General features: G+C 41.7%; 1 protein-coding gene across 5 annotated transcripts in view; it reads right to left on the bottom strand.

The window, feature by feature from the left end:
* Window positions 1-11,545, bottom strand: part of Ndrg3 (NDRG family member 3) — a 61,576-nt gene extending 50,031 nt beyond the window's left edge. For 3 of the 5 annotated variants that reach the window (XM_046433781.2, XM_046433782.2, XM_046433779.2), the window contains exon 1: window positions 11,459-11,545. The gene's annotated coding sequence lies outside the window, so the exon portion shown is untranslated. The remainder of the gene's footprint in view (window positions 1-11,458) is intronic. The other 2 variants (XM_058575404.1, XM_058575403.1) reach the window with 2 other exon arrangements.
* Between the last annotated feature and the right edge of the window lie 656 nt (window positions 11,546-12,201).

Here is a 12,201-nt window from a genome sequence, read left to right on the forward strand (position 1 = left end):
CAGTCAATTTTGGTTTTGACAAGATGGCAGACAGATTACCCAAATAGAAAAAAGTGCAGCAAACAAGGGAGATACACCAGGGAAGATCAAGCTGAAAGGGGTCAGGTGGAGCCAGTCATGAAGCAATTATGACTTTAAAAAGAGTTATAGGAAGTGGCAGGACACCAGCAAGGCAGACAGTCAGCAAGCAGACTCATGTCCTGCTTTTTTTTTAACCTATCAACATTGGCTAAATAAGTAGCCATTATAGCACTTTACAATTCACAAACACTTTCACATCTAACAGCTCACTGGATTATCACAGTGATACCATGAAAAACACTGGGGCAGCAGTACCATCACCCAAAAAGCTAAGGCTTAATAACTGAAATGGGCCAGGTGCTGTGGCACACACCTGTAATCCCAGAGGCTCAGGAGGCTGAGATAGGAGGATTGTGAGTTAGAGCCAGCCTCAGCAAAAGGAAGGAGCTAAGCAACTCAGTGAGACCCTATCTCTAAATAAAATACAAAATAGGGCTGGGGATGTAGCTCAGTGGTCGAGTGCCCCTGTATTCAATTCCCAGTACCTCCTACCACCCCCCACACACACACACACAAAGAAGTGAAATGGATTGACCAAACACCACAACTCATAAATGGACACAGCCAGAACCAAAAGCCAAGTCTTCTGATCTCAAATGTTCACTTTTATATCACACTGCCTTCCCAAAGAGAGCAGTGGATGAAAGGAAGAGAAATTCAACAGACAATCCTGCTACCCATTTGCTATGAGGACCTCTTTATTTCTGGTTCTAAATTACACTGAAAAGCTACCATCAGGCTGTAGGCTCTAAATTAAATCCCGACACATAGTGAGTAACAAGAAAACACAGATTTGGGCCAGGAGTGGTGGCAAGTGCCTGTAGCCCTAGTTATTTGGGAGGATGAGGCAGGATGATCCCTTGAGCTCATGAGTTTAAGACTAGTCTCCACAACATAGTGAGACCCTGTCAGGAAAAAAGAAAGAGAAGAAGGAGAAGGAGAAGAAGAAAAGAAAAAGGGAAAGAAAGAACAAGTGAGCAGCATGAATTTGAAGTTCAACTGAGTAGGGAAGACAGTCTATAAACAAGTCACTACAGTTCACAGTTCCACATGAGTCTATGAGTTGGACGAATTTAAAGGCAATTTCTCAGCATCAGCATCACTGCCACCTTAGACCAGATCATTCCCCATAATCTCTTATACTGGGGTTGGACCCAGAGAATTGCACATGCTAGGTAAGCACCGAGCTATACCCCTACCCCATTTTCTAATTTTATTTTGTGATAGTTCTTACCAAGTTTACCCAGGTAGGCCCTAAACTTGTGAACCTTCCTCCTCAATCTCTTGAGTAGCTGTGATTCCAGGTGTGCACCACCGTGTCCAACCAGATCACTCTTTGTTGGGGGTGAGGAAAACCTGTCTTGTATGCTGCAGAATGTTTAGCAGCATCCTTGGCCACCACAACTAGAGGTCAATAGCACCTTCCCCCAACAGCAGTCTCACCTGAAAATGTCTCCAAACAATGCCAAATGTATTCTGTGGGCACAATGATCCCACAGTGCTCTAAGGCTTACTGAGGTTTAGGATAAAGATCAGTCAATGCAGGCTGTGGGTGCTGAAAGTTTCATGGAAGAGGTAATACTTGAACTGTACCTTAAAGAACAGATTAAAATCCCTATTGGCGAAGATAAGAGAAGAATAAAAAAAGGAATTCTGCTAAATGCAATGGTGCATCATGCCTGCACTTCCAGTGACATGGGAAGCTAAGGCAGGAGGATTGCAAGTTCAAACCCAGCCTCATCAACTTAGCAAGGCCCTGAGCAACTGAGACTTTGTCTCTCTAAAAAAAAAAAGAAGAAGAAGAAGAAGAAGAAGAAGAAGGAATCCAGAATAGAGGATAACTTAAAGCATAAGATCTGCTGGAAAATATTCCATTTCGGCAAGAACAGAGGAAATAGAAGATAAAGCTAAAAATGACAATTTGAGGTAGCTCAAAAATACCTATCCAGGGCTGGGGATGTGGCTCAAGCGGTAACGCTTTCGCCTGGCATGCGCGGGGCGCTGGGTTCGATCCTCAGCACCATATAAAAATAAAGATGTTGTGTCCACCGAAAACTGAAAAATAAATATTAAAAAATACCTATCCATCTGCTAATTTACAAAATATACACACATAATGAGATAGATAACAATACGAGATGCCACACAGATGTTTAAGAGTACTCACATCACACTAGTGGCATTTCCATATATTCTACCTTCCCAAGAAGACAGAAAGCTGACAGAGTCACATTATGTCTTAAACTGCGTTCAGTGCTTAGAACATATTCTGAGGTAAATGAAGCTTGGACCCAGTGCAGAGGAAAAATGGAGAACCAAGGGATGGTCAGGAGGTTTAAAACAAAGGTGAGAATGAAGAAAGGGTATGTTTTAAATAGCTGGAAGGGAGAATAGGACATTCCAACTAAGGATACTGTGGCTGGGAAAGAAATATACATAACATATTGAGACAATACCAAGAACAATGTAGTTGGAAGAGAAAACAAGCTGCAAAAGTAGGCTGGGTTAGACTGGGTTAGGCTGGGCACTGTGGCACACGCCTGTAATCCCAGCAGCTCAGGAGTCTGAGGCAGGAGGATCACAAATTCAAAGACAGCCTTAGCAAAAGTGAGGTGCTAAGCAACTCAGTGAGACCCTGTCTCTAAATAAAACACAAAATAGGGTTGGGGATGTGGCTCAGTGGCTGAGTGCCCCTGAGCTCAATCCCCAGTACCCACCCTCCCAAAAAAAGTAGGTTGGGTCAGAACACAGGGCACCTGAATCAGACTTTACTGGGCAGACAACTACTTATGGTGTCTTAAAGTTATCTTAGCAACACTCAGAAAGTATACATTGGTCTACTGTTTCATCCTCTGATGAGGAAAAGAGACCCGTCACCTTTAAGCCATTTTCCTAAATTTATATAGTGTGCTAGCATTTGGACTCCCAGCTTGGGCTCTGAAAGATATTCCAGAGTACTGGGCTAGATTCCATTCTCCAGTCTATAAGAATCACAATATTGATGACCTAGCTCTTAAGCTTTGTCAAGGTTAAAGTCTGAATTAATCTAATCATATATCTATTGACTTAAGCATCCCTTCAAGTGTCTAGGGTAATGGATGTTGGTTCCATTGCTGTCTCCTGGGGGCCCTTAGGAAAGCAAACCACCTCAGGAGACTCCCAGGAAGTTGAATAAACAAAACAAAACATGCAGCTCCATGGAAGAAACAATGACTTTTAAAAATACCAATTCACTCAGATTTTTGACTGAATAAAGGAACGTCTTGGTTCCTCTTTAACAGAAGAAATACTCTCAGAGACTCTATGCCCTACCTACCTAAACAAAGGTGAGGAAATGGTCAAAGGCAGCTGCTAAAACATGCCCACAGAGCCCATTATAACAGGAAACAGCCCTGTTCCTCCTCAGGCTTGATAAAGACCATCCATGTCCCATACTACAGGCCCACCTCCCTGCTTTGTCATGCCAAGGTTCCAGAAAGGCAGTAAATGGGTGGTCTGCAGAATCTGAATCAGTGAGAACAAAGCAACGCCCATCAAGGGGCCTTCTCGTTAATCCCAGACAACTAAAGCTTTAACACTCGGGTCTTATGTAAGTACCTTTAGCAGTAGAAGCTCAATTTTCTGCCTTCTGCCCTTGAAGGATACAGCTCAGGACACTAGGAAAGCTACTGCTGGCAAGACCCTGGCACAGGCTTTTGGATGGGCTCCGGGTTCCCACAAGCTATAGGGCATAATCCCTGGAAACAATTTGTTCTTTAAGACAGTCTGAATGAGGTAAAGGACAAACAAGAGCCCTAAAATGCAATACTTAATACTCACACTAGCCAAGGTTATTGAGTGCACACACTTTGTGAGGTACCATAAGCACTTTATCTATTCATTATTTCACTTTATTTCCCAACACTCTTATCAATGAGGTACTATAATCCTCCCCATTTTACAGAAAAGGAAACTGAGGCTTGGAAAGGTTTTGTTATTTGCCAGCTAGCAAGCAACAAAGCAATATCTGAACATGCAGTCTGCATTCATACCTTAGACAGTCCTCTAATAAACAATTCTTCCCACTTGATGCCAGCTGATCAAATAAATACTTCTTGTACTTATTTATTTATTTATTTTTTTCAGATTTGGTTTCTGAACTTTACCAGAATCTTAAAGATTAAAGAATTTTAAAAATTGGGGCCTGGGCTGTGGCTCAATGGTAGAGTGCTTGCCGAGCATGCGTGAGGTACTGGGTTCAATCCCTGGCACCACATAAAAATAAACAAATAAAATAAAGGTATTGTGTCCATTTACAACTAAAAAAAAAATTAAAAAAAAAGAATTTTGAAAATTGAAAAGCACCAAAGTTTGGGTAATATTATTATTACTTTAGTACCAGAGATGAGGACCTATCTGGAGGTATGAAAAAAGCAACCTACCCTGTGACTGACTATCTGATCACCCAAAATTAGATTTTAGTCAACACTCTGGTAAAACCATCCCAACATAGTGACTTAAAAGAAGCAACATCTTCAAAAGTTGAAGAATGGCAGAAAGAGCCCTGCTCCCATAGTTTTCTGACTGCAGGGACAGAGACAAAAGCTTGCTCTTTCTCTTCTCTCTGTCCAGTATTATAATTTCATGGGCTGGGGCTAGGGCTCAGCAGTAGGGCACTTGCCTGGCATGTGTGAGGCACTGGGTTCAATTCTCAGCACCACATATTAATAAATAAAATAAAGGTTTATCAACAACTAAAAAAATGTAAAAAAAAATAATTTAGGGGCTGGGGATGTGGCTCAAGCGGTAGCGCACTCGCCTGGCATGCGTGCAGCCCGGGGTTCGATCCTCAGCACCACATACAAACAAAGATGTTGTGTCTGCCGAAAACTAAAAAATAAATATTAAAATTCTCTCTCTCTCTCTAAAAAATAATAATAATAATTTAGGTTTAATGTACTGTGGCTCTGGAGCTAATATCTCACTGTTTTAAAAAGCATTAAACTAGCCGGTCGATGTGGCACAAATCCGTAACTAAAAAATAAATATTAAAATTCTCTCTCTCTCTCTAAAAAAAAATAATAATAATTTAGGTTTAATGTACTGTGGCTCTGGAGCTAATATCTCACTGTTTTAAAAAGCATTAAACTAGCCGGTCGAGGTGGCACAAATCCGTAATCCCAGTGGCTCCAGGGGCTGAGGCACTAAGCAACTCAGTGAGAACCTGTATCTAAATAAAATACAAACGAGGGCTGGGGGTGTGACTCAGTGGTCGAGTGACCCTGAGAAAAAAAAAAAGAAAAAAGAAAAAGGCATTCAACTTTCTTTTCTTTCTTTCTTGGTGTTGCTGGAGATTGAATCCCAGGGTCTTAAGCATGCTAGGCAAAAGCCTGACCACTGGACTATATTCCAGCCCCATTCAACTTTTATCCATGAGTTGAAAGTTCAGACTTAAAGACAGAAGCATGGTAAGGATAAAAGTGTCATTTTTAATAAACTGTGTCTGTTTTCAAAGCAAATGACATTTCTGGAAAGACTACCACATGTCAATTGTGAATTAAAGGAAAAGTGTGACATAATTTCAAACCTTATTATCTTTAGAAATACAAAGCAACTTCATACTGTGTTGGATTTATGAGTTTGTAGGCCATCAATCACACTAATAGCACCCTAAAAATGATTGCTATTACCCCCAAATTTCAGATAGTATCATCTTCTTTTTCTTTTTTCCTTTACCTGGGATTGAACCCAGGATCTTGTGCATGCTATGCAAGTGTTCTACTAAGTGTTCTACTAAACTATAAGATTATATATATATACTACTAAGCTATATATATATATGTGTGTACACACACACACAAATATTTTAGTTGTAGATGGACACAATACTTTTTCTTTATTTATTTTTATGTGGTGCTGAGGATCAAACCCAGTGCCTCATACTTGCTAGGCAAGCGCTCTATCACTAAGCCACAATTCCAGTCCCTAAGCTATATATTTTGAGACAGGGTTTCACTGAGTTGCCAAGGCTGACCTCAAACTTGTGATCCTCCTGTGCCACTAAAATAGCATTTTTTAAAAATATATACTGCAAAACATTAAAAAAAAAAACCAAACCCTAACAAGTAATAAAATCAAGTATGAAAAGGGAATTTATTCTTTATCAACTGAAAAGTACAGACTGCAGACTATGGGTAAGAGGATTATACGAATATGAGTATAGCCCAAACCTGGGGAAAGCCATCCCCTATTTAGAAAATTAATCTTCATTTACTATATAAAGTATCTGGGGAAGACAGTAAGTAGCACCTCCACACAAAAAGCTAGGGATAATAATGGCTTCATCTCATGTTCTCCCCATATCCAGGGAAAGCACAGACTCCATATTACATGGCTCCACATAAAGTTAAACAGCATGGCCTGTTTGGTACTGTAATTAGAGTTTATACAGAATTAAATGCAGCATGCAAAGAAGTCGTATTTCCTCTAAAGTGCACTCCCTTCAGCCATAACAACAAATATTTATTTAGAGCTAATAATATGTCAAACTCAGTCAAGTAATGTTGGAAATATTATAGAATTTTGAGTCAACTATATCCAGAACTTTACATGTGCTAAGCACACACTCTACCACTGAGTTATTCTCCAGGTCAAGACCACTTTTTTTTTTTTTTGGTACCAGGCCATAGCCCCAGCCCTACTTTGTATTTTATTTAGAGATAGGGTCTCATTGAGTTGTTCAGAGTTTTATTTTTGCTGAGGCTGGCTTTGAACTCACAATCCTCCTGCCTCAGCTTCCTGAGCCACTGGGATTACAGGCATGCACCAATATGCCAGCAAGACCACTCATTTTTATATAAGCATTTAAAATATCTTTTATATATCAATTAACTTCACATGAATAAATAAGAGAAAAAACTAGTGGAAAAATTATAAATATTATGACTACAATATAATTAGTACTGTAATTAAAAACAAAAAATTTCCTTTACCTAAGAAAGCCCTGAAACCTGGCAAATACTTATACTCAATTGAGGTAAAATTTTCTTTTTTTTTTTTTTTTTTTAAATATTTATTTATTTATTTATTTATTTTTAGTTTTTGGCAGACACAGCATCTTTGTATGTGGTGCTGAGGATCGAACCCGGGCCGCACGCATGCCAGGCGAGCGCGCTACCACTTGAGCCACATCCCCAGCCCTCAATTGAGGTAAAATTTTCAAACAATCTTTTAAGTGGGGGGTGGGGCTGTGGTCTAAGCCTGTCTTTCTGAATAGATAACTCAACCTCCTGTTCTGCATTAAACCTAAAATATTATTAATCTTTGGACTTCAGAATCCTTCTTGACACACCTCTTCCTTTCATCATGTCTGTTTTTTTGTTTTTTAATTTCAAAATCTTCCATCTTTCCTATTATCCTCAGTTCTTGTCTGGATTTGCTCATTCATTCATCACTTACCTTACCAAGTGCCTATTATCGGCCAAATGTCCATTATCAGAGAGCTAGACACTGGTCCTTGCTCTTAGGAAGCTCGACTAAAGTTGCAATCTGTGATCTTAATCACCAGACTGCAAGCTTTAGCAAAGGCTTTGTATTTCCAGAAGCTAGCAGCATCTGGCATATAGCACTCTAAAAATGCTTGTTGTATGACTAGATTACTTTAGCAAGCTCTTTTTATAATCCATAAATATTTTAGTATGTATCCTCAAAATGGACTCTTATTTTTCTTTCCTTTTTAAAACACAAGTGCAATATGTGCACACAATGCAAAAATAACACAGAAAGGTATAAGGTAAAAACTGAATTTCCCAATTTCCTAAATTCTGTTTCCAGAACTGACTACTATCTTATGTATCTTTTCAGAATGCTCCCATGTTAGTATAACACACACACACACACACTTTTGAAACAAGTTCTTTGACAGTTTCTGACTATAGTTTTTCAACCTTCTAATCCAGTAGTTCTCGAAGTTTGGTCCTTGGATCATTAGCATCATCTGGGAACCTGTGTGAACTGCACATTCTCAGGTCCCACTCCAGAGCTGTTGAATCAGAAACTCTGGGGGAGGAGTTGTCCAGATTTCTGATGCACACTGACACTGCTCTAATACAGTTATGCCAATTTTTTTGAACTGTCCTACATATGGCAGGCATTGCTATCTTGTCTGTTTATCACTCCTGATTCCAAATGCTTTCCTCCTCTTTTTGACTGAATCTGGACCTATCAATCTATCAAGCCCAGAAAGTCTTGGTTCTTTTCCAAAATGGTCACTATCACAGCTCACACTAATCCTTCTTGGCCCCTTCCCTAAACTATCATGACACACATAGTGCCTCACCATACAATTTAACAATTAGCTTTATATCTTTGATGTCAGAGAACAGTTCTTTACTCTTCTCCAACAGACCATAAGCTCCTTGAAGACATGAACCGTATCTTTGTATCTCTTTCCCTACCTCTGAACTGAAGACAAAATGAATTCTTTTTTTGATGTGTGTGATACTCAGGATTCAATATAGGACCTTGTTCGTGCGAGGCAAGTGCTCTATCACTGAGCTATAGCCCCACCACTCAAAATTTTATTTTGAGAAGGGTCTTGCTTAGTTGTTCAGGTGGGCCTTGAACTTAAAATCCTCCTGTCTCAGCTGAGTAGTTGGTATTACAGATATGTGCCACCATGCCTGACACATAAATGGAATTTTAATAGACCTGCTGGTTAATGAATTCCCCAAGATAAGAAATGCTGGTAAATCTTTTTTTGTTTGTTTGTGGTGCTTAGGATCAAATCCAGGGCCTCATGCATGTTAGTCAAGCGCACTATTACTGAACTACATTGGTAAATTTTTAATAAATAAAAATTATGGAATTTTAAGCTGTAGTCCCAGTTCTATAGCATTGGATAAATTCAGTTCTCAGGATGATGTCTATGAAAGTGTCAGGGTTGGACTCAATACTTATTTTCAGTTTGAATAATATATGACTTTATAAAATGTCTCATGTAGGAATACCTTAATCTATTATTCTCTCATAATGCTTTGCTTAGAATACTAACAGGACAATTTTTAGATGTGACTTGTTAGATGCAGTTAGACAGTTAGATGCAGTGTTTCCCAGTTAGCTAGTAAACTCTTTCAATAGGAAAAATATTTTATTCAACTGAAACTAGCACCATACATAATATTAGCTTAAGGCCTGGTCTGGTAGCACATACCAGTAATCCCAGCAGCACCATGTCTCAAAATTAAAGAAGGGCTCAGGGAATAGCTTGCCTAACACACGTGAGGCAAACCCCAAAACCACAAAATAAAACAAACAAACAAAAAACAGCTCAGTATATCTGCAGAAAATTATATGGAAAAAAATCTTTAAGCTTCATTTTAGTAGAGAACCTATACATATATCTGCTGCCTCCCAAAGGGTCCTTCTGAATATTTATTACACATACCATGCACTGATATACAGTAAAAAACTGCTTTTATTCTGATATCACCAGGGTTAGTCAGTCACATAAGGCAAAAGAATGTGACAAATGTATATCACACATACTAAGTAAGTAATAAACTGAAAAGGCAGTAAGCCTTAGACCATCCTACTGCAACATATAAATAAAAATGGCTCTGTAGGCTTAAGCAACATATACCAACTCAAACTATTGGGCATAAACAGGCTTCTTGATACAAGACCCTTATTTGCAAATTTTCAGAAACATCGGGGTGGACTGAGGCCTTTGAGAGGTGAGTGATGATGAGAAGTTGAATCTAACAGGAGACACAGCAAAGAGAAACTGAAGGGCAAGATGAAGAACAGAAGGGCAACAAGAGACCATCACCCTTTGAGTGATGAAAAGAAGTGATTTTACCACTAGTCCACTATAAGCCAGGCATCTGGGGTTGCAAAGACAATTCCTGACCTCAAGGAGCTAATAGTCCTAAGGGTAAGACCTGGCATATACCGTACTGTGTGTGCTTAATTCTAATTGGGAAAATCAAGCAGGTAAGGCTTCACAAAGAAGGGAGTGATTTAGTGTAGTCTTTGAAATGTGGACGAGGATTTGCTAAGGGAGAAAAAGGCAGTTTGAGCTAGTTATTTTGGGGGCAAAACATTCACATATTTTTATAGCTGTTCATTTGGGACTTCAAATCAAGGGCTTCTTAGATGCGGCACCACTGTCAGTGATCTTTCTCCCCTTCACATTATCTTAAATACTGAAATGTTAAAGCCCAACGTTGGAGCAGAACCAGAAGTCCCAGAGTGAGGTGACCGCTCGCCAAATCTGCTCTGTCACCTCCAAGGCCAGCTAGCCCAGCTAGCCCATTCCTGCTTTCCTGGCAGCTGGAAAAGAAGGCTAATTATACTCACTAGAAGAGATAGGCTGAGGGAAAAATCTGGATGCAGGCAAGCAAGGAATACCCTGTTCTGCCACTAAGCCACCATAGGAGAGCTTTCCTACCTCCCAAGTCATGAGGAACCTAGTTTACCTGTGACAATGTGGCCAGCCATGCAGCGGGTGGGGAAGGAGAGATTTCATGAAAAGGAAGGGGGAAGCACTGTATTAGGAAGTGCTGAGGTATTAAGTGAGATGATCTTAATAAAATGCTTAGCAAGATCCCTGACACACAGCAAGTACTGGATGAATGTCAGCTCTTATTAATATCACATTTTATTACAGTAACACCTTAACTGTACTCCAACAATAAGATACTCTTCCTGCAGCCCACTTTATGACGTTTAAGAGCAACTCCGCTAAACACATGACAAGTGTTTTTTTCAAAAATATTTAAAGGTTTGAGATCAAATTCCATCTCCACTGGCCTTAAGAGCCCAAGCACCTGAGTTCGACAACCATCCCTGCCACTGGTCAGCCCCGTGACCTTGGGCACAGCACTTCACCAATCGGTGCCTCAGTTTCCTCGGCTGTGAAGTGCGGCTAAGGAGCCCTCTCCCAGCAGGGCGGTCGTGGGGTCCCAGCAGTGGCCACCCCCTGCTGCTTCGGGGCAGCACAGGGCAGGGCGAGCCAGGCCCCTCTTCCGTGCCCCCCTGCTCTAGGGCGGCCAGAGCAGATGGATGCCCAGTCCGGGGAGACTGCCGAGCTCTGCCGCCTGCAGAACGCGAGCATGAAATGGGGTGGCCCTGCAGGGGTCCCTGGGACTGTAGGTGTCGGAAGAAGGCTCGACCCGAGTCGTTCACACGCCGTCGCCCGTGGGCAGGGCGCGGGGAGCCGCGGCGGGAGGGCGGGCTGACCCGGGGAGGGGCGGAGAGTAGGGGGCCGGAGTTGGTCGGCTGGCATTGCGGACCCCGGGCCCTGTCGACTGCGAAAACACGGAGCCGAGGGCAGGGAGAAGGAGCGACGTCCCCGCACGCCGCGCCGCGGGCGGGTAGGGCTGAGGCGCTCACTCACCTGAGGCGCGGACGCCGCGGTCAGTGCAGCAGTAAGCAGCAGCGGCAGCGGTGAGGGGTGGGAGGAGGAGGAGCGCGGCGGGCGCGCAGGCGCACTGAGGATGCCAGGGCTGCGCAGGCGCACTACGCTCGCCTGCCTCGGGAACTACCAAGGAGATGGCGACTGAGGCGGGAGGGGCTGGCGGCGCCATATTGGGTGTAGTTTTTCTTGCTGCGGAGTCTCCTCCGAGAAATCTGAGGGGCGGAGAGGGAGGGGTGTGGAATGCTGTGTCTCCACAACCTCCTCCCCTTCCTCTGAGTCACATCCTTATGAAATCCCTAAGATCCACGCGTGCCTCTTTTAAGAAGGCTTGAGGCCGTACCCAAGGTCACAAGGCCCCCAGCACAGTGCGTGGCACCTGGAAGGGGCTTGGTAAATTTTTGTGAATGAACACAGTATCTTCAAAACTAGGATTCGAGACTCGTGGCTCCTAATTCCCAATCCTCTTTTACATCCCCTCTAGAACTACCAGTCACACTATTTGTTTTTTTGAGTGCAACATGAGAGATGGATTTTTTGTTTTCCAGAATCACTGCACACATTAAACTTAATAACCCAACAATTTAAATAACACTAAAATGCACAGGACATAATCCCTCTCCCTTAGGAGTTTTATTCGTTGATCTATTATTTCTTTTAATGTTATGTATCTGGGACTAGAGACTATTCTCTGAACTAAATGAGAGCAAATGGAATAAAAACAA

This window comes from Marmota monax, unplaced genomic scaffold, assembly GCF_021218885.2.
Source record: "Marmota monax isolate L192 unplaced genomic scaffold, Marmota_monax_Labrador192_F-V1.1 WCK01_AAM20220418_F8-fsc00014, whole genome shotgun sequence".
Classification (NCBI taxonomy): Eukaryota; Metazoa; Chordata; class Mammalia; order Rodentia; family Sciuridae; genus Marmota; species Marmota monax.